This window comes from Lissotriton vulgaris, chromosome 12, assembly GCF_964263255.1.
Source record: "Lissotriton vulgaris chromosome 12, aLisVul1.2, whole genome shotgun sequence".
NCBI classification, from domain to species: domain Eukaryota; kingdom Metazoa; phylum Chordata; class Amphibia; order Caudata; family Salamandridae; genus Lissotriton; species Lissotriton vulgaris.
Window position 1 is genome coordinate 765,368,360 of NC_141700.1, and position 20,753 is coordinate 765,389,112.

Sequence of the window (20,753 nt, forward strand, 5' to 3'; positions counted from 1 at the left end):
ACTCCACTCTACGCACTGCATCTACTTTGCACCACTCCATTTACTTGCACTGTACTATACGCCACTGCACTCTATGCCACTTTACTCTATGCCTCTCTACTCTACTATGCACCACTTTACTCCATGCCAATGCACTCTACACCACTGCACTCTACACCACTGCACTTTACACCTATCCAGTCTAGGCCACTCCACTCTACACAACTACAGTCTATGCCACTGCACACTATGCCACTCTGCACAACTGCACCGCACACAACTGCATTCTACGCCAATACACACTACTCTGTACCACTCCACTCTAAGCCAATCCACTGTACACCACTCTAATCTAGCACATTTAAACACATAGAGAGGCAACTTTCAACAGGAAAAACACATGATTGAGCACATAGCTGTAATCAAAGCAAAAAGATGATACAAGAGGTCTTTTCTTTGCTTGTAATGGTTCTTTTATTCAATATAAGGGAGAGGAGTTGGCCTAACGGCTAGGGCGGTTGACCTCGGAGCTGGGGAACCAGGTTCGAGTCTCGGCAGGGACACGCAACATCCTGTGATTCTGGGCAAATCCCTTAATCTCCCCGTGCCTAACAAAAATGAATGTGTCCTCCTGTAACGCAACTGGTGCTCGTGTAAGGAGCTCTGATACCCGATACCTTCGGGTCAAGTTTGCGCTATATAAAACTCCGTAATTTATTATTTTATTTTTTTATCTGCTTATTTATGACCAAAAGTTTAGCGCAGCCAAAGCATTTCGCCCAACATTCAGGCTTCCTCAGGGACAGAAACAAGTAAAGTATGTTGTTTCTATAGACCCATTAACTTCTCCCATTAGATTCTACATCTGCAGTGGTGCCTTACTTCAAATTCAGACTTTGTTGTCAAAATCTCCAAATAAGTAAATCGAGTATGCTGTCCGAAGTCAAATCCTCTTTTTACTTGATCCACATGCCCGTGTTTGACAAATAGCGCGACACAGTCAAATTATGTGTTTCAAAATTCGTACCGATTTGACTTTGGACAGCATACTCGATTTACTTAATTGGAGATTTTGACGACGAAGTCTGAATTTGAAGTAAGGTACCACCGCAGACGTAGAATCTAATGGGAGAAGTTAATGGATCTCTAGAAACAACATACTTTACTTGTTACTGGCCCTGAGGAACCCCGAATGTTGTGTGAAGCACGTTGGCTTTGCTGAACTGTCGGTCCACTTCACTCTATGCCTCTCTAATTTACTATGCTCCACCCTAAGCCAATACACTCCACGCCACTCTACTCTATACCCCTGCACTCTACACTATTCCTGTCTAGGGCACTCCACGCTACACAACTCCACTCTATTCCACTCTGCAATACTGCACTTTATGCCAATACACTCTACTCTGTACCACTCACTCTACACCCCTGCACTCAATGCCAATCAGCTGTCACAACTCTACTCTGCAATCTACTCTGCACCACTGCACTCTATGCGATTCACTATTACACTCTACACCACTGTACTCTACCGTGCACCACTCCACTCTACACCATTTCACTCTACTCTGAAACAATCTACTCTAAGCCTCTGCACTCTACATCACTGCAATCTATGCCATTGCTGCTACTTGACCACTGCACTCTATGCCACTCTACTCTAAACCACTGCACTCTATGCCACTGCAGCTACTTGCACCACTGTACTCTATGCCACTGTACGATACGCTAATGTACTCCATGCCACTCTACACCACTGCACTCTATGACACTCTACTCTGCAACACTGCACTCGCCACTGAACTCTAAGCTACTCTACTCTATTCTGCATCACTGCACTCTACACCACTGCACTCTGCATCACTCCACTCTACGCCACTCCACTCTGCACCACTCTACACCACAGCACACTCGGCCACTGTACTCTATGCCACTGTACTCTGCACCACGGAACTCTACTCCACTGCAATGTAATTTATGCCTCCCCTTTTAACGACGCTGCATTGTACGCCGCAGAATTCTATACCGCTGCACTCTTCATCAGTGCACTCTACACCACTTTACTTGCAACACTCTATGCCGATACACTCTACACCAGCCCACTCTTCTCTATGCCACTCCATACCACTCTACTCTGCACCGCTTTACTCAGTACCACTCTACTTTATGCCACTTCACTCTACGCCTCTCTACTCTATTATGCGCCAATCCACTCTATGCCAATGCACTCTACACCACTCTACTCTACACCACTGCAATCTTCCCCACTCCACTCTACCCTACTCCAGTCTAAACCACTCCACTCTACTCTGCACAACTCCAGTCTACTCCACTCCACTCTACGCCACTCTGCAACATTGCATTCGATGCCACTGCACTCTATGCCAATACACTCTACTCTGCATCACTCCATTCTATGCCACATCACTCTGCATCACTCCACTCAACACTGCACCACTGCACTCTCTGCTACTCTACACCACTCTACTCTACATCACTGCACTCTACTCTACACCTCTGCACTCTAATCTACACCACTGCATTATATGATGCTGAATTGTATACTGTTGAATTATACGCAGCTGCACTCTACACCACTGCACTCTTCTCCACTTTACTCCACAACAGTCAGCAGTGATGCACTCTACACCAGTCCACTCTTCCCTACTCTTTGCACTACTCTAAACCACTGCACTCTATGCCACTGCTCTCAACTCTGCACTGCTGTACTGAATGTCACTACACTGTACACCACTCTAAAGCACTACATTCTACTCCTCAACACTATACTCTACTCTGCACTACTGCATTCAATGCCAATGCACTCTACTCCACTCTACTCTGCATCCGATCACTCTTCACCTCTGCACTTTGAAGAACTTGACGCCACTGCATTCAATTACACTTTACTCTACTTTGTACCACTCTACTCTGCACCACTCAACACCACTGCACTTTATGCCACTCCACTTTACACCACTGCACTATACGCAACTCTACTCTACACCACTGCACTCTACTATGCAACACATGAATCTATTCTACTACATTTTACGACGCTGCATTATACACTGCTGAATTCCATGCCGCTGCACTCTACTCCACTATACTTTGCAACACTCTACACCAGTCCACTCTACTTTACGCCACTACACTGTATGCCACTCTATGCAAATCCAATACATGATACCCTATGCCACTTCACTCTACAATACTTTACTCCACTCTTTGCCATTCCACACCACTAACTTTTAGCAACGCTGAACAGCAGCCGTGCTGGAGTACAACATGGCTAAAACAAATTGGCATTAGGCAACACCTATTGGCTTTGCCAATGTCAATTAGGAACTGAGACTTATATTTCATCATCAAACTTTAACCTAGAGCAAGAGTGAGAAGTGGAGAAGGAGGAGAAAGAGAAACATTGGAAAAAACACTGACAAATGGACAAAGCAGCATTGAAAAAATCCTGGGAAATTGAGATAAGGAGACCGGAAGTGTAGGGTGGTGGAAGAGAGACGCCTGAGGTGGAATTATGATGACGAGGCAGCTTTGCTATTTGCCAACCCTGGCACTAGACCGCACCAGCGGCAGACTGTTAGAAATGCTTTGGGTCCCTGCATTTTTTTTTTACTCATTAATTACAGATGAGCTGGTTAATGAAGAGAGTGAAAACCTGGGAGAGGTGAAATGGTAGGAGTGGGAGAAAAAGATGAGAGATTAAAGTTAACAGCTATTTTGCCACCATCCCTTGCTCTACGAATTTGCCTTCTAGGACTTTTTCCCTATATCTTCTGCCAGAGTTGGCCAGGTATATCTGGAACTTGCACCTCCTCGTCCCACCTTTTCAGAGACCACGTTTCCATTCACTTTCATGCATCCCTCCCAATTGACAACTCTGTGATCAACAAGGCTATTAGATTATAGTCACTTTGTAATTTGATTACTGTTCCAATTGAAGATCAGTGGATACAGGTAAGGCATGTGTGTATGTTGAAATATGTATCACCATGTAGATCAGTGCATCAGTTAGGTACACAGATATATTAGTAAGTACACCAGCAGGCAGGGGTGGCCTTTGGACAGATAGCACCCTGGGTGAAACCAAATTTGGTTCCCCCGAGAAGGGTGGGCGGAAGGTGACTTGGAAAAGACAAGGGCTGGCCAGGAGAAGAAATACACACAAAATGTAGATATGTGTTAACACACTTTACTTTAAAGTCAGGTTATCCGGGTCCGGTGGCTAATGTACTAATGCGTACACTGTAGGGGTCTGTGTTCGACCTCATGGTCACAGGTTCAAATCGAGGTGGGTCCACTCAGACTTTCATCCATCTGAGGTCGATAAAATGAGTACTGTTGCGTTGGGTAACAATAAACATCTGCTTTTCAGTGCCAAGATACCTCCGGGTGAAAGGGTGCTTCACAAATACACATGTTAGAGAGAGACTGCTGTAGGCAGCTCCTGTGCACCTATCAAGGTCCGCACCTTCGGTGTGGGCCCAGCTCGCCCATGCTGAAGGCAGGAGCTGCCAGCAGGGGCTTTAGGTCATCAGCTCAGTCCCTGTGTAGCTTCGCCTGGTTCCAGCTGACAGACCTGAGAATTCTCAGGAAGTACATGACATCACACACAGAACCATGACACAACACAACATCAGGAGGACAAGGAAGGGTCAAAGTGACAGACAGAAGATGCAACAAATAGTTTATCCTATCTGGGACTACTTGCTAAGAAACTACATTCATTAGGACCTTAGGGTGACGCACCGTGTAAAACATACCAATGCCCGGTCATCCGATTGATCGTAAAACAGATACTCTACATCATTTACTTACCTCACTTTTGTGAAAAACCCTGCCAACAACCTGAGGCTTGGTCAACGTTTACTTGAAACCCTTAAGTGAATGTGCAATTCAGCAAATACCTATATGGTGTTCAATGCAGGCATGGCATTGGTGAATCCATTCCACATATTCAGGGTTTAATGGCTTGGTTATGGCCCTCTCAGACCTGCGTTGGACACCAGAAAGATAGACAGACAAAACTTGAATGATCCGTTACATCCTATCCACCAAAATCTTGCAACCCACGCCCCTAGGGAACAAAACTATGACTGTTTTGTATTTATACAAGAATCTACCTCATTTTCTGCCCTATTTTAGTGATGTTCAAATTTCCTTTCAACAAAGAGTTCCATTGGATTTCTGTAATACATGGAATATTCAACAGTGGGGCTTCATTTCAATGCTGCTCCCTGGTGTCAGAAAAGCTGCTACTTTATGAAGACTGAAAAGTTTTGTCGTCAAGTTATCTACGACTTAGAGCTATTATCTTCAAATATCCCTTGAGAAAGGATTCTTAAAAGCAGACTCAGTAAACACTTACTCCTCAAATCTCTGCCTAAATTTATTGTTATGAAAAACCGAGTTTTAATTCATGAATAAAGAATAGATAGTACAGGCCAGATGCTTTCAGTGGCTGCAGGGGAAGTGTCCCCAATGTACGCTCTGATGCCCGCCATATTTATCTAACACTGTGGCGTCAAAACCTATAATTTCCTCAGCAGAGCACTAGATTCTCCAGAGTGCTAATGCCCCCTTGGAAGTCAACGCGGGCAACCCTGGAGGGGGAGGAATAGACACCTGCTGAACATGGGGGAGAAGCCCCAGAGTTAGACGGGCACACTGCCGCAGGGCAGAGGTCCAACGCCAAGGCAGGTGCATAAGAGCACCCACTACTGCAACATGCAGGCAAGGCGAGTGGCGGAAAATGTGTACGTGCCACAACCTTCCCCGCGTCTTCTATGCGGATCCCATGACCCATTTTGAAACATCCAATCAGGTGTTCAATTTTTGGCGTGGGGAAAAGTAGCTGCCCCCACTGGACAGGATGTGGGCTTCTAATGAGAAATGCTTGACTATGATATTTACCAGGATACTGTTACATTTGGAAACCACAGTGATTTTGCAAAACAAAATACAGATATTCTTTTCAGGCCAGGCACTTAAGTTCTGTTGTGAGAGTGGGAAGGGAGCGATAGAGTAAGAAAAGAAAAGTAGGAAATCAGGGGGCAAAGACAGCATAAAAGGTTTCCGGAGTTGAAGGGAGAAAATACGCGCATAACCAGAACAGAATATGCTAGTTACATGGTCACAATTTGAGCTCCCATAGTTACATTGTCACACTTTGTGCTCCCCTTTTATCAGCACTTTGCAAAATGTTTTGCAGAACGACTGAGACCTTTTGACCACAATCTTCTTGGCGATTGTTTCTTTCTGTGTCTGAGATCGACACATTAATTGGCTTACTTCCCCTTCTTGGACCGCTCACTTGAAACGTAATGCAACTGAATGACTCGTCAAAGACAAACACCACGCCAGTTACTTTTGCTACATTTACAAAACCGTTCATTTGAAAGAAAAAAAACAAATTACACTTACTTTAGACTTTGGCCACTGTAGACCTTGCTTGGCTAATGATTTGGTTTAACTAAATTTTAAACATCCTACCCGTGGGAAGCAAATGTATTGGTATAGGGGTTTGAATTAATTTTTACTCTGAACAATATAGCTTATTTTCAAATGCTTGTGATAAATAGTACATTTCTGCTATTATACGTCGACTGCAAAGTAGGGGATTTGTCTCAATGAGGATATCTGAGGTTGGCGAGTATGAGTAATAACTTTAATAATGAGTAAGCTGTTGTTTCTATCTGAAATCGCAATGCTAAAAACACATATGCATTCTAGGTATGTAAATATGCGCATATCACTTTCATAGGTACCAAACAATACTTTAGTTCGGAGGCAGGAAGATGTGGTCTCCCTCGTTTCTGTAGGCATTGTAGTGTTGTAAAATACTACGTTTAGGAAGAAAAATTGTTATTCAAGGCAACAATCGTGTGTCCCAGATTCGTTCACTGGCCACGTGGTGATGGCGAAGACACCATTAGCTGGTCATAATCTCCCACCTCTGATCTTCAAACTCCCCGCCATTTTATCCAGTTGTCAGCATTACACCAAATGTTCGGATTCCAAATGCAAATCTCCCCACCCAATACCACGAACACCCAAACAGTCACTGACCTGAAGTCACACGGATAGGGGAATAGGCAGTCGAAGCCCGGAACGTCAATCTGCCCAAGCAGGTGCAAAAGGGCACTAAAGGAGTCCGATGCCATGGCGGGGACTGAAATGCACTGCAAAAGCATGCTGGCTCTTCTTTGTAAAAAGCGGCGAGGAAAAAAAAATATTAGGACCCCTACATACCTCCACCCCTTTCGTCAACCATCACCCCACCACTCAAATGCCCAATGGGTAGACGTAAAAATTTGGGCGGGAAAAAGAGGATCAGGTATTGGACGAAATGCGGTCCGCCCATTGCGGAAGGTTCTCATCTCTAGATTTACTTATAGTCACGTCCACTATGACGTCAGAATTTGCGCCAAGAAATCAAATGGATGTTGGAAAACAGGCTAAGGATTAAATAAAGCAATGGATTGAGAAAGAGGGGCAGTCTTAAATCTACGAGGCTGGCAGTTGACGGAAGCAACAGGGGTCGGAACGAGAAATATTAAGAAAACAAAATTTGGCAGGAGCCCAAGACAGCGGGTGCTCGAGAAAGAAATATTCAAAAGGAAAAGTTCGATCAGAGCCTTCTTCGAGTGGAGACATTGAAATCAGATCATACCATGGTAGCCTTCTTCAGGAGCTATGCAATCCTCCATCAGAAGAGGTTATTCTCCATCGTCGTGTTCCAACAATCCAGTTGTCCTCTTTGAGAAAAAACAAGCCATTAAATCCACGACTCCTTCAGACCTACCAAACACACGTTAACAAAGATCTTTCTTCTGTCTGCAATTCTTGTTGCATTCTCGTGAAACTGAGACGAGCGGTAACTGAGTCACAGCAAAATTTCCCTTTTTCTAGATTTGATAATGCTGCGTCAGATGAAGCCTCAACGTCCCGCCCACGTGGCCTAAAAATATATCCTTCATCGCCGCCAAGCTCACAGCTGGGAGCCAAACCACGCCTACCACCCATTCGATCGAAGCAAAGACAACCAGCCCAGTTTTCAAGTGTCCAGTTCAGTGCACAATTATTGTACACCCATCTTGGTGCCCACTTCCTGCACAGAGCTGCTTCGCTTTGACGCTAGGTTTGCACAAAATAAGTCACACGCATACACACTGCAACAGAGATGTCCCACTTTGAAAAATTGAATACATTGAAAATTTGAACACATTATGTCTGGTAACCCAACAGTCCCCACATCAATTTCATTATTTGTATTGTACATGTCATTTATGTTCCAAACTTGTTTTATTTTGTAATATTATTAATTCAGGAGCTTTGTGCGGCACACACACTTCTAGGCACTTCACTGGTACATAATAACGCTTGAGATCCAGGAGCACGTTTGAGGTGGCAGCGATGTTTGTGCTCAAGTTTAGTTTCTGCGTCGCATTCCTCATGTTGGGTTACCAGTGGCTCCAAGTTACTGGGACACCAGTCCTGGGCGTTCTTTTAACAACCAAATGCAGTCTGGAGTTTGTAGTACACAATTACAACGGTTTGTAAAAGGAAACACCAGGACATAAAAAAAGTGACCAGATGGATTTAATTCCTAAATATAATTCTCATGGATATAAAGAAAGGATGAAGTAAAAGAGAAGGGGATAGTAAAAGGAGGAAGGCGGAATGCCTGGGAGAAGGGTAAACAGAGGGAAACAGCTTGGAACTTACAGTGGGAACTAAGAAAGAGATAGAGAGAGAAAGAGAGAACAGAAATCAGAGACAGTGAAATTGCTTCGAAGGAAGAGGCGTCTCTAGGAGTGAACTTCAGGGAGGCACATCAAGGGCCACAGAGAAAACTGGTGAGGCTTCCGAGAAATGTTTCAGACACATCAATATGTTTCTTAAAATGTTTAAATCTGACTTTGTATGCATGTGTATAAATATCCTTTCATATTTATATACACAAGTGCGGGTGATTAGTGCGCTAGAGAAATCAACATAACATACACGTGCACAGAAAGTCGAAAGTAAATATTTTATACAAACAACACTGCTTTGAAGTGACAGGTATTTGGACAAATTGACGGGCGTGACCAGGAGCCGTGTCTGCTTGTTTTTCTGTCTCATCTCCTGGTACATTCAAATTCTGTGGTGGTGGGGCCAGGACTGAGAGCGCTGGGGCACGGGCACCATCGGGCCCCCCTGGAGACGCCGGGGCTGATAGAAGAGAGTGAGGTGCTGCAGAAGAGACAGCACGAGGGGAAAGAGAGGGACTGCGCACTGCTGAGGAGCTAGGGGACAGAAGAGAGAGCACCAGGGGAAAGAGAGGGACTGGGCACTGCTGAGGAGGGAGGGGGACAGAAGAGACAGCACGAGGGGAAAGAGAGGGACTGGGCGCTGCTGAGGAGGGAGGGGGCAGAAGAGAGAGCACCAGGGGAAAGAGAGGGACTGGGCGCTGCTGAGGAGGGAGGGAGGGGGGCAGAAGTATCTGTGAGAGAAATGAGAGGGGAAAGGAAAACAGAGGGGAGGAACGGATTGGGGGGGGGCATACAGGAGTAATCAGTTTGAGAAAGGCAGGGTGGGTTTGCGAGTACTCGATACAGGAAGTGAGGAAGCGTGGAAGACTGAAACTGCGCAGAAGAAAGAGCAAGCACTGAGGCGAGAGAACAATAATTGCTGGTAATAAAAACCTGCGGGGGGGGGGGGGGCAGGAACTCCTGAGGCGACAGAGAGAGCGGGGCAAAAGAAGGGAAAGTCCCGAGACCTCTGACGAGAGAAATGAGCCAGGAAGATAATCTGAAAATAAGGGGTGCTCGGGGACCGCTGGAGCAGAGGCCCCGGAGGGGTGAAAGGCAGAGGCACAACATTGCTGGATCGATGGGGAGCAAAGAGAAGGCAGGAAATGGGGAGGGGAGAGGGCGCTCAGGGGAGGCGGGAGAGAGAGGGGGAGCGAGAGATGGACAGCAGAGACCGACGAGAGAGGGGGGAGGCGGGCTCCCTACTGGCCTGGTGGATGGGAAGGGGGTGGAGGACAATCACTGTTGAGGAGAGAGAAGGGGGGCAGGAACTAGAGAGATGGGGTTGGGGCACTGATGAGGAGAGAGAAGTGTGGTGTGCGCTCTAGCCTATCGGCGCATACGGGATTACGCGATGCGCCGTAGGCTAGAGCGTCATAGGCGCGCATGCGCAGGAGGTGAAAGTGAAACGGCGCGAAGGCAGAAATCGGCAGTTGGCGACCGGAGCAGTCGGCTGTTAGACGCTCGGCGCCCTTAGTTTATACCTTGTGTCTTGTAAGAGAATAAATGCATTCATATACATTATAAACCGTGTCAGTGCATTCCAGTGGGAGAAAGGAACATTACAGTGGCGACGAAGGTGGGATCTGGACACCACCGGGCACAGACGACAGCAAGGGTATTAACCCCCACTCCCACGAGCCAGCTAAGGCACAGGACCGACAAGGAGAGCAAGGGCGTGGCAGCAGCGCCACAGCACGACCAGAGGAAAGCCACCAACCTCAGAAAGCCAGGTCAGTGGGGCCCAAGACGTTAATAAGCCCCCAGGCAGCAACCTGGCAACCAAGGGAGATACCCCCGAGCCAGAGGAAGGGGGGAGGACTGCGCAGGCAGCGCACGCTTCGAGGGACAATACCCCAGGTAGCCCAAGGGGTCAAGGAGACACGGCAGGCAGCGCAGGAGCGCCCGGTGTACCCACCAATAGAACCCAGGAGGAAGGACCCAGAGGTGAGGCCAGGATGGCGAATCAGGCATCAGCCCTAATGGCGCCAGTTCCATTCCTAACCAGGCCAGGGGAACCCCAACTCAAATGGGAAGACTGGAAGGAATACTTCCTAAATTACATCGAAGCCTTAGAAGACGAGAGTGAGGGGGAATACAAGCCGGAAAGGAAGAAGAGGCTTCTGCTCCACAACTTAGGCCCAGAGGGGGTCAGAGTGTTCAAGAACTTGGTGCCCAAGGAGAGAGGCGCGGAGGAGGCCGACGTCTTTGTAAACGCACTGGACGACCTGGATAGCCATTACCGCCCGGCAGTCTGCGTCTCGATAGACCGCTATAACTTCCAACAGAGGAAACAGGAGGCGGGAGAATCCATCGACGACTATGTAGCAGCCCTCCGCAGGTTGGCCATCACGTGCAGATATGGAAATTTACAGGATGAATACATAAAAGACCAAATAGTGATGCACACCACCAGCAGGGCAGTCCAAGATAAGCTATGGGCAATGAATGAAACCACCTTGAAAGAAGTAGTGGCGATGGTCAAAAAGGCGGAAATGTCGAAGAGAGGCGCGGACGCGGCGAAAAGAGAAAGCGGGCCCAGACAGATGGTTAACAAAATAGATGAAGCGCCGCAATCCAGTAAACCAAAAGGCATGCACGGGGACCCGAAGAAGGACGCAAGAGGGCCGGGGAAGCAGATGCCTCGTTCCAGCCCAGGAGCGAAATTTGCGTGCTACAGATGCGGCAGTACAGCGCACGCTGCCCAGGACAGGCGCTGCCCCGCGTTTCGAGCCAGGTGCTCGTTTTGCGGGTTGACGGGGCACTTTGAAAAGGTCTGCCGGAAGAAAGGATCGAAATCCACGGTCAAGTGCATCGAATCGGGCACGGCCAACGTCAGTGAAGAGGACGAGCAGGAAGAGGATGACCTAGTGCTCTGCATCGAGGATCAGGTGCTGGACGTATCCGGAAAGCGCAGGGACAAACCCCGCACCCACATGCACATAGGAGGCGTCAAGGTATATGTGGCTGTAGATTCGGGATCCCCATGGACCATAATACAAAGATCGATATGGGAGGAGGATTTCGAGCCAGTTTTAGGCCCCGACCTGGAGCCGCCGGACATCAGACCCATCTCGTACACAGAAAATTCCATTCCATTGGTAGGATGCAAGGAGTTGGAGTTCGAATTTAGAGGGCGGTCGGCCTCATGCACCCTGTACGTAGCAGAAAAGGGCCCGTCGGTGCTAGGGTGGAGAGACGCGGGTGCCCTCGGCATTGTTCTCAACCCCGGAGGGAAGGAACAGATCCTGCTAACGGACGAATGGCCCCTGTCGAAGGAGGAGGACTGGAAAGCAGCATACCCCAAGGTGTTTGAGGGCACGGTTGGAAAACTGGATAAGTTTGTGCATAAGATGGCCCTGAAGGAGGGAGCAGTTCCTGTAGTACACAAAGCACGGAACATACCGATCTCCACAAGCGAGGCAGTGCGCCTGGAACTACAGAAGCTAGAAGAGCTAGAGATCATCGAGCCAGTCGACAGTGCAGAATGGCTATCGCCCTTGGTAGTAGTAAAAAAGCCAAATGGGAAGGTCCGGCTCTGTGTGGACCTGAGGGAGCTCAACAAAAACCTCATAGTGGAGAGATTCCCGCTCCCCAGGATTGAGGAGATGCTAGCCAGGACAAAAGGCATTACTCACTTCTCCACCATAGACCTAACATCGGCATACTACCAGATAGAACTCCACCCGTCGAGCAGAAAGTACACAGCGTTCATCATACCCTTTGGATGTTACCAATTCAAAAGAATGCCCTTCGGCCTGGCATCCGCCGCAGCTGTTTTCCAGAAGCTCATGCACAGGTTGTTCAAGGACATCGCGGGGGTGCAATACTTCCAAGATGACATCCTAGTGATGGGCACGGACAAACGCGACCACGATGAGAAACTCCATAAGGTCCTGAAAGTGCTGCAAGGCAAAGGAATGACGGCGGAGTGGAGCAAGTGCAGGATCGGTTCTCGCACAGTGACTTACCTAGGACACGAGATAGGAACACGAGGAATCTCGCCAAAGGAGCAGAACGTGAAGGCGATAAAGGATGCCAAGGCCCCATCAACCAAAGAGGAAGTTCGGTCATTCCTAGGAATGGCCGAGTATTATAGCAGGTTTGTTAGACAATTTGCCACAAGAACACACAGGATGAGACTACTGACCAGGCTAAATACAAAATTCGAATGGGATAAGGAAGCCCAGGCCGAATTTGAGGCCATTAAGGACTGTATCAGCCATGCCATTCCCCTGCAGGGATTCGCCCCCACAGACAAGTCCATAGTGACAACGGACGCCAGTGACAAGGGCTTGGGGGCTGTCTTGGCGCAGGAGAGGGAAGACGGAACAAGAGAAACCATCAGTTTTGCATCCCGGGCGCTGTCCCCGACGGAACAGAGGTACAGCGTAATTGAAAAAGAGATGCTGGCGGTCACGTGGGCGCTGTGCAAATTTCGCCAGTTCATATGGGGCACGAGATTCAGGCTCCAGACGGACCACAAGCCACTCATCAAAGTGTTGACGTCATCGGGTCATGACACGGCCACCCCGAGGATAGCAAAAATGACCCTGAAATTGCTGGATTTCACATACGATGTGGAATATCTCCCAGGTACGCAAAACAAGGTGGCAGATTACCTCAGCCGGGCAGCGGCAATGGAGGAAGCTCCGGGAGAGTCTCAGGACACAGAGGAGATGGTTGCCAGCATGGAAGACCATGAGTCGTCCATCAGTGCGCAGGAGTGGCAGGCGGCGTATGACCTCGATGAGGAGAAGACGGAGGTAAAGAAACATCTCACGTTGGGGTGGCCGGATAAGAAGAAGCTGACGGAGGGGGTCAGGCGCTTCTATGAGATGAGGGAAGAATTGTCCCTGAGTGACTCGGGAATCTTCTTGTACAGAGGAGAGAGAGTGGTGCCCCCAGTGACGCTGATACCCCGACTCCTGAAGGTGCTCCACGAGGGGCATCTGGGCATAGTGAAGACCAAGGCTTTGGTCAAGCAAATGTATTGGTGGCCAGGAATGGATGACCACATCGAGAGACAGGTGCGGGAGTGTGAACAGTGCCAAGGAGCGGACAAAGTGCTACGCCCACTCCGCCCAGCATTAGGAAAATTCGACACCCCACACGGCCCATGGGAGGAAGTGGCCATAGACATCCTTGGGCCCATTCTGGACAACAGAGGAGTGAATAAGTACATATGTGTGGTAGTAGACAAGTACTCCAAGTGGCCAGAGGCAGACATACAAGAGTCGATGGACACCGACACGATCTTGAAGTTTCTGACAGGGCTGTTCCTCAGGGAAGGAATACCCAGAGCCATCCTAAGTGACAACGGACCGCAGTTTGTGTCAGATAAGTGGAAGAAATACATGAAGAGGAACGGAATCGAAGTAAGACACACGGCAGTATACCATCCAGCATGCAATGGTCAAGTCGAGAGGTTCAATAGAGTGCTAATGGGCTCCATTCAGGCAGCAATAGCGCAAGGAAAGGACTGGGAAACAGAAATGATGAACATGATATGGGCCTACAGGATAACGCCCTCAGTGGTGGGGTACAGCCCGTTTCAAGTGTTAAGAGGCAGGTATCCCTTCACAAGGGACAACGTAGCATGGAGGGAGAAGACCATCACCAGCAAGTGGTCCCCGGCCGTGGTGCAACACAACCTGGAGAAGGCCCAGAAAATCTACGCAGCACACTATAACAAACGTCGTGGCACCAAGGACACAGAGCTGGAAGAAGGGGAGTGGGTGAGGATCAAGCTCCCTACTTTACAGAGGAAGGGCGAAAGCAAATTCAGCCAGCCGCTACAAGTCAAGGAGGTGCGGGGCAGGGCGGCCCTCCTCAGTGATGGCAGAGTCTGGTCGCAGGATCGAATGGCCAGGGTAAACAAAATCCTAGTCTGGCCCAAGACTGAGGAAATCGAGAGGAGTTTGGACCACCAGGAGGCTCTCCCGCTCCCTGAGTACGGCGCAGACGTCCAAGAGGAAAGCATAAGGGAGGACCATGGAATAGCAGTGGGGAGAGCCAGGCCGATGGACGGAGAAGCAATACAAGTGAGTGCGGAGCCGAGTACAGGCGGGAGAGGAACTGAGATGTCCCAAGGAGAGACAGCGGTGAGAGAGAACATGCCGGTAAGACACACCCGCAGCGGAAGGGCAGTTGTAGTGCCCTCTCGTTATAATGACTTTGTGATGAATGGACACTAGATTGGTGCCAGCCCCCGGGCACTCCACATAGACTTTGGACACTATGAAGGACACCACCCTGGGGAGGAAATGTTATGTTTAGTATTGTGTAAAGGGGGGAGATATGTGGTGTGCGCTCTAGCCTATCGGCGCATACGGGATTACGCGATGCGCCGTAGGCTAGAGCGTCATAGGCGCGCATGCGCAGGAGGTGAAAGTGAAACGGCGCGAAGGCAGAAATCGGCAGTTGGCGACCGGAGCAGTCGGCTGTTAGACGCTCGGCGCCCTTAGTTTATACCTTGTGTCTTGTAAGAGAATAAATGCATTCATATACATTATAAACCGTGTCAGTGCATTCCAGTGGGAGAAAGGAACATTACAAGAAGGAGGGCAGGAACTAGAGGGAGATGGGGCGGGGGGGCTCTGATGAGGAGAGAAAAGGGGTGAAGGAACTAGAGGGAGATGGGGCACTGCTGAGGGGTGGGGGGGCACAACCTTCTAGAAGTAAGATGAGCAGGGGGGGGGCTGCGCTCTCACAACACGTGTTTGTTTTTCCAGTTTCCGCCCTTTCAACTCTCTCTGCCAAGCCCCCGCTGCACCGGGCCGAGCCGGAAGGAGGCACATGATCAGGCCCCTGGCAGCCCTGGGGCGGGTCATGGCAGCATCCCTCACCCCCTTTCCACCCCTTTGAGGGACAGCGAACAGGCTCCGCCCCCCGTACCCTGCCAGGGTCAAGGAGAGGGAGCCCAGCAGACCCGCCCTTTCTCTCGGGTCCTTTGGGGCTGCATCGGGGCATCCGAGGGCGCTGCCAAAGTTGCAACCTAGCATGACTTGTATTTTAAATCTCTTTACCAGTGCATGCTATAGAGTGTAAATGTTAGTAGAAAGTACTTTAAAATGTTTGCTTACAGGTGCCCTAGTGAACCCTGACTGATAATTAAAGTAAACAAAGACAGAAAGGGCGTGTTAAAGGCGACTTCATATAAAGTTCAACTTAAGCACACTGCAGCCAGTGCTGAGTCTTAAAAGGGAACCGATGGGGGTATTTGTCTGTGAATGGCGGCAGCCCTAGCTGCAGCCTGCTTTGTGCACACATTGTAGGTCACAGTTGGGCACAATTGTTTCACTTCCTCCTCTTGAAGGTAGTCACTAATTAAAGCGCCAAGAGGCCACGAGCGTGCATCACAGCTCCCTATTCACAAGTTCCTTGTGCTACCCTCCCAAGTCCATCAATCCCTTCGAACCCCAAATGAAACAAACCCCAGCCTCGACCTCTCGAACTTCACCGTCTGCTAAGTAAGCAATCTCTGCTTCCTTTACAAAGTCCCTAAAAATCCACCACCTAAATTCACCTGTTGGCAGCAAAAGCCGGCTGATTGTAATTGCATTTATATAGCGCTCACTACCCCAGACAAGACATTGAAGCACTTTTTCGGCGAGTAGCACCCTACTCCGGATCCCAAAAATGATTAGTGGTAAATTAGTAGAGGCAGATATGAAATTAATTTGAGCGGTGGACATGTGAAGAGAAAGGACAGTGGAGGGATAGAAGAGGGAAAGGTTTGCATTTATATTTCACTTGCTACCCCTCATGAGGTGTTGGAGCGCTTTTTGGCGGGTAGCACACTACTCCGGAACACATAAAGGATTAGTGGGGAATTAGTTTAGGGAAATATGAAATTAATTTCGGCAGTGGTCTGTTAGTTGGATTGAAAAGGATAGTGCAGGGACAGAAGAGGGAAGGGTCTAGAACAGGAATACTCAAAGTACGGCGCCCGGGGACCACATGCGGCTATCCTGACCTTTACATGCGGCATCCTGATCAACAGCAGCACTGGGCTGCTGTTCATCTGATGCAGCACAAACATTAAACAGATGTTAAATAAACTGGCACGCTTTTATTAGGTCTATTGAAGTTAAGGAAAGGAAGTAACTAGGTTGTCCTGCACTGATTGACTTTTGGAACATCTTCATTTTTCAAGATATCTTGCAGCAAAAGTGTAAAAATATGATAAGGTCTCTTTAATATACAAAAAGTGTATTTCATTAATAAGCAGAACCTTTTCACCGTGGTATATCAGAAATACATGCAACTGCATTCAGAAGTATTTATTTAAAGTGATTGTTCTCAAATATAAATTTAGAAACACTAAATCAAAACACAGTGCCAATAGTGAACCAAAAGTCGAGGCAGTTGCTATGTGCACCTTTAGGGTGGCCTGGGTTCCTGTTAAATATGAAAAACATTATAGTTCATTAAATCAAACACAGGAGAACGTTTTGTATGGCACAGTCCTCTTATACATGATAATGAAGAAAAAGTGACATAAATCAATTGCCTCGGATCACACAATTTGGTATAGTAGGGGAGCTGGGATTAATCCCAAGTTTTCTGTTTTCACATTGTTCAATTCAGCCACTAGATGTATATGCTTTGCTTAGCCTATACCCAGCTTACCGCCCCCCTCTCCTCCACCAGACCACCACCCTGCTGGCATCAATGTGGCCCTCTGCCACATCTCAAACCAAACTTTGTGGCCCTCGGGAACATGTTTGCGAGTACCCATGGTCTAGAAAGTGTTTTCTTTTCAGCTCATAGCAGCAGGAGGAGGTTTGGGATGAGTAAAGGGGAGGTGAAGGGGGGGGAGAGTCAGAGGGAAGGGTTTAGAAAGGCTTGTTTGGGAGATCTGTATAGTAAAAGAGGTATGAGATGATGCAAGGAGGAGTAGAGGAGGGAAGAGTCTAGAAAGGGTTGTTTTGGGGATCACAATAGTATAATGGGGTTTGGGATGAGTCCGAGAGTGGAGGTAGACAATATACTGAGAGAGGTATAGGGTGAGATATAGGGTAGTGCATTGGAGTTGCTGAAATCGAAGTAAAGTAACAAATATAAAGATACTTAAGTACATGGAGGGTATATATGTATATGGAAGGTAATTTATGCAGATTTAAGTTGTATTTAATAAACTCAGACTTCCAAGTGCTGCTGTACTTTAAATGAATTTAATTTTTTTTAAATAATTCAGTAGCGAAGCCAATTGTAGATAGTTATGCTAAAAATTTACTTATTTATGCAGTGACCTATATACATGTTAAACATACAATAATATAACCATAAGTCATATGTACATTTGTTACGCAGAACTAATGAATATATATTTATAAATCTGATTATTATACACGTTTATACAAAGCATTACACATATGTAGCTACACAGCTTTATGCAAAAAACAATGTGGACAAGTCCTTAGTCGGGGTCTTCAAACCGGTCCTGGAGGGCAGGATCCATGCCCGATTTTTAAAATTACTACATGTATCTCAATGGGGATATCCCAAAAATCTGGCATGGATCCGGCCCTCCAGGACCGGTTTGGAGACCCATGTCATAGTTGTTGACCTTCATCTTGGTAGAGGAATGCAGACAACAAGTGGTTGACTTATGAAACCCCTCACCCAGCTTTAGTCCAAATACATGCTTATATACAGAGGGATATGCTGTATATTGATGTTTGAATATGGTAGTTATATTGGGAAGAGACCGCTTTTGAGTAGTAGATCTATGGATCTTATGTTTGGGGGTAAAGAGTTGCATAGTATGGCTGCTTGAACAGAGAAGGATGTGCCACCAATGGTTTTTGTCTCGTATGGTGAGATTTTGAGGCGAGGTGCCAATCTAGAGTAGAGGATCTTTTGTTGAATGTATTTGGTGATTTTATTCCTGATGAAGAGCGGTCCTGTTCCATGTATCTCTTTGTGGGTGATACAAAGCAGCTTGAATGTGGATCTTTTAGCAACCGGTAACCAATGTAGGCTCTTCAAGGCAGGGGAGATGTTTGTTTTTGGCTTTATATGTAGGAGCAGTTTTGCAGCAGAATTCTGAATCCTTTGTAGTCTTTTCATGGTCGTTAAAGACTATCCGTGGTAGAGGCCATTGGCGTAATCGAGTTTAGAAAGAACAAGAGCGATAGTAGCCTGGACCTTGTGTGGAAATCCCGATGGAGGAAGATGCGTCTCTAAGTTTTTATGGTAACGAAGCTTGATCTTGCTAGTTTGTCTATTTGGGCATTCACTGATAGCTTAGAGTCAATGGTAATTCTGAGGTTTCTTACTTCCTTTGATACTTCAGCCGATGTTCCCAGATAGTCAGGCCATCATGAATGGTTATCATTTTTCCAATCTCTACATGTGAGTATTTTTGTTTTGAAAGTATTCAATTGGAGATGGCTCCATGTCATCCACTGATCCAAGGCTCTGGGGCAACTGAAAGTTGCCAATGTCTTTGGCGCTTTCCAGTCTAAGGAGTATTTGCGTGTCATCTGCATAGTTATAGAATATGAGGTGAAACTGATTTATTCAGTGCTGGTAACGACTTCATGTAGATGTTGAAAAGCATGGGTGAGAATATAGAGCATTGACTCACCCCAGCTTTTATGATTTACAGTTTGGACAAGATTGTGTAGGTAAGGATAACAGTAGTTTTGTTATGTAGGTAGAATGTGATCAACTCGAGAGCAGCCCCCTCTATACCTGCTTTCTAGAGTCTTTGTATTAGAATTTTATGGTCAACCGTGTCAAAAGCAGATGAGAGGACGAAGAAAAGTAGTGCAGCAACCCCGTGCTGGTCAACTGTGTTCTTAAGGTCATCTCAGATGGCAACGAGGGCAGATTCTGTGCCTTTTCCTGGACGGACTTCTGTTTGGAAGTCTGAAAGTATGGAATTCCCTTCAATGAATTGTGACATCTGGGCAAATGCTGCTCTTTCTATCACTTTGCTCAGGAAAGGTCCATTTGTAATCTGTCTGTAGTTGTCGGGGTTTAGCGGGTCCAGATTTGTTTTCTTTAGTAGTGGGCATATGGGTGACTTTTTTACATCTTCTGGAAATATTCCTGTAGTTAAGTAATTGTTGATGATTCTTCTTACGGGTGTGGCCGCAGAAGTAGTTTGAAGAATTTTCTTGAGGGTTAGCGGTGGACACGGGTCAGAAGGGCTGCCATCAGGCATGCTTGCTTTGACCAGGTCCATAAATCATAGTGTGATATTTGTTGGAAGGAAAGGAGAGGCTGGGTTAGCATACTCTTGCTGTGGATTTTTTGGAAAAGGGATGGTACTGGTGGTTTTTCTTTTTTTAAATAGGAGCCCATCGTGTCTGCTTTGGTTGTGTAATGATTTGCCAGTTTGTCTGTGAATTCCTAAATAACGGGATGAGCTCCTTATAGGTAATTTGGTTTACGAAATTGGGTGAGACATTTATAGAATTCTTTATTTGCACATTTAACATTTTCAATTCAGTCTGAATAGTATTTCTTCTTAGCTTTTTTGATTACTGACTTGTGTAATCTGTTAAGTTTCTATAGGTGAAGTTTGTCTTGATTGGTGTTTGTTTTGAGCCAGTTACGTTGTCATTTTCTAATTTGCTATTTTATCTCTTTTAGCTCTGCATTTCTCCAAGGTGCTCTTTTCTTTTGTTCTGTTGTGTTGTTTTTAGTTGTGTTAGGATATCAAAAGCTTCTTGTAGCCACTTATATAGTTTTTTAACAACATGTATTGTCTAGATCTGTACTGGATGTTTGTTGTGTTTCTAAGTGTTCAAAATTGAGTTTGTTCTCCATGGTCAATGCGTGGGTTTATGTACGGTGGTTTTAGGTGTGTTGCTTTGTGTTCTTTTATGCTGGAAAGCAAGTAAATGGTGGTCTGATCATGTGACTGGAGTCATTGTTTGAAAGGTAACCAGTTCTGTATTTGCAAAAATGGCATCTAGGATGTGTCCAGAGATGTGTGTGGAT

The 20,753-nt window shown here is 47.0% G+C and overlaps 1 protein-coding gene across 1 annotated transcript in view; it reads right to left on the reverse strand.

Moving 5' to 3' along the window:
* Positions 1 to 7,837, reverse strand: part of LOC147678629 (cellular tumor antigen p53-like) — a 113,271-nt gene extending 105,434 nt beyond the window's left edge. The window contains exon 1 of the mRNA XM_086946078.1: positions 7,670 to 7,837. The gene's annotated coding sequence lies outside the window, so the exon portion shown is untranslated. The remainder of the gene's footprint in view (positions 1 to 7,669) is intronic.
* Positions 7,838 to 20,753: the final 12,916 nt, after the last annotated feature.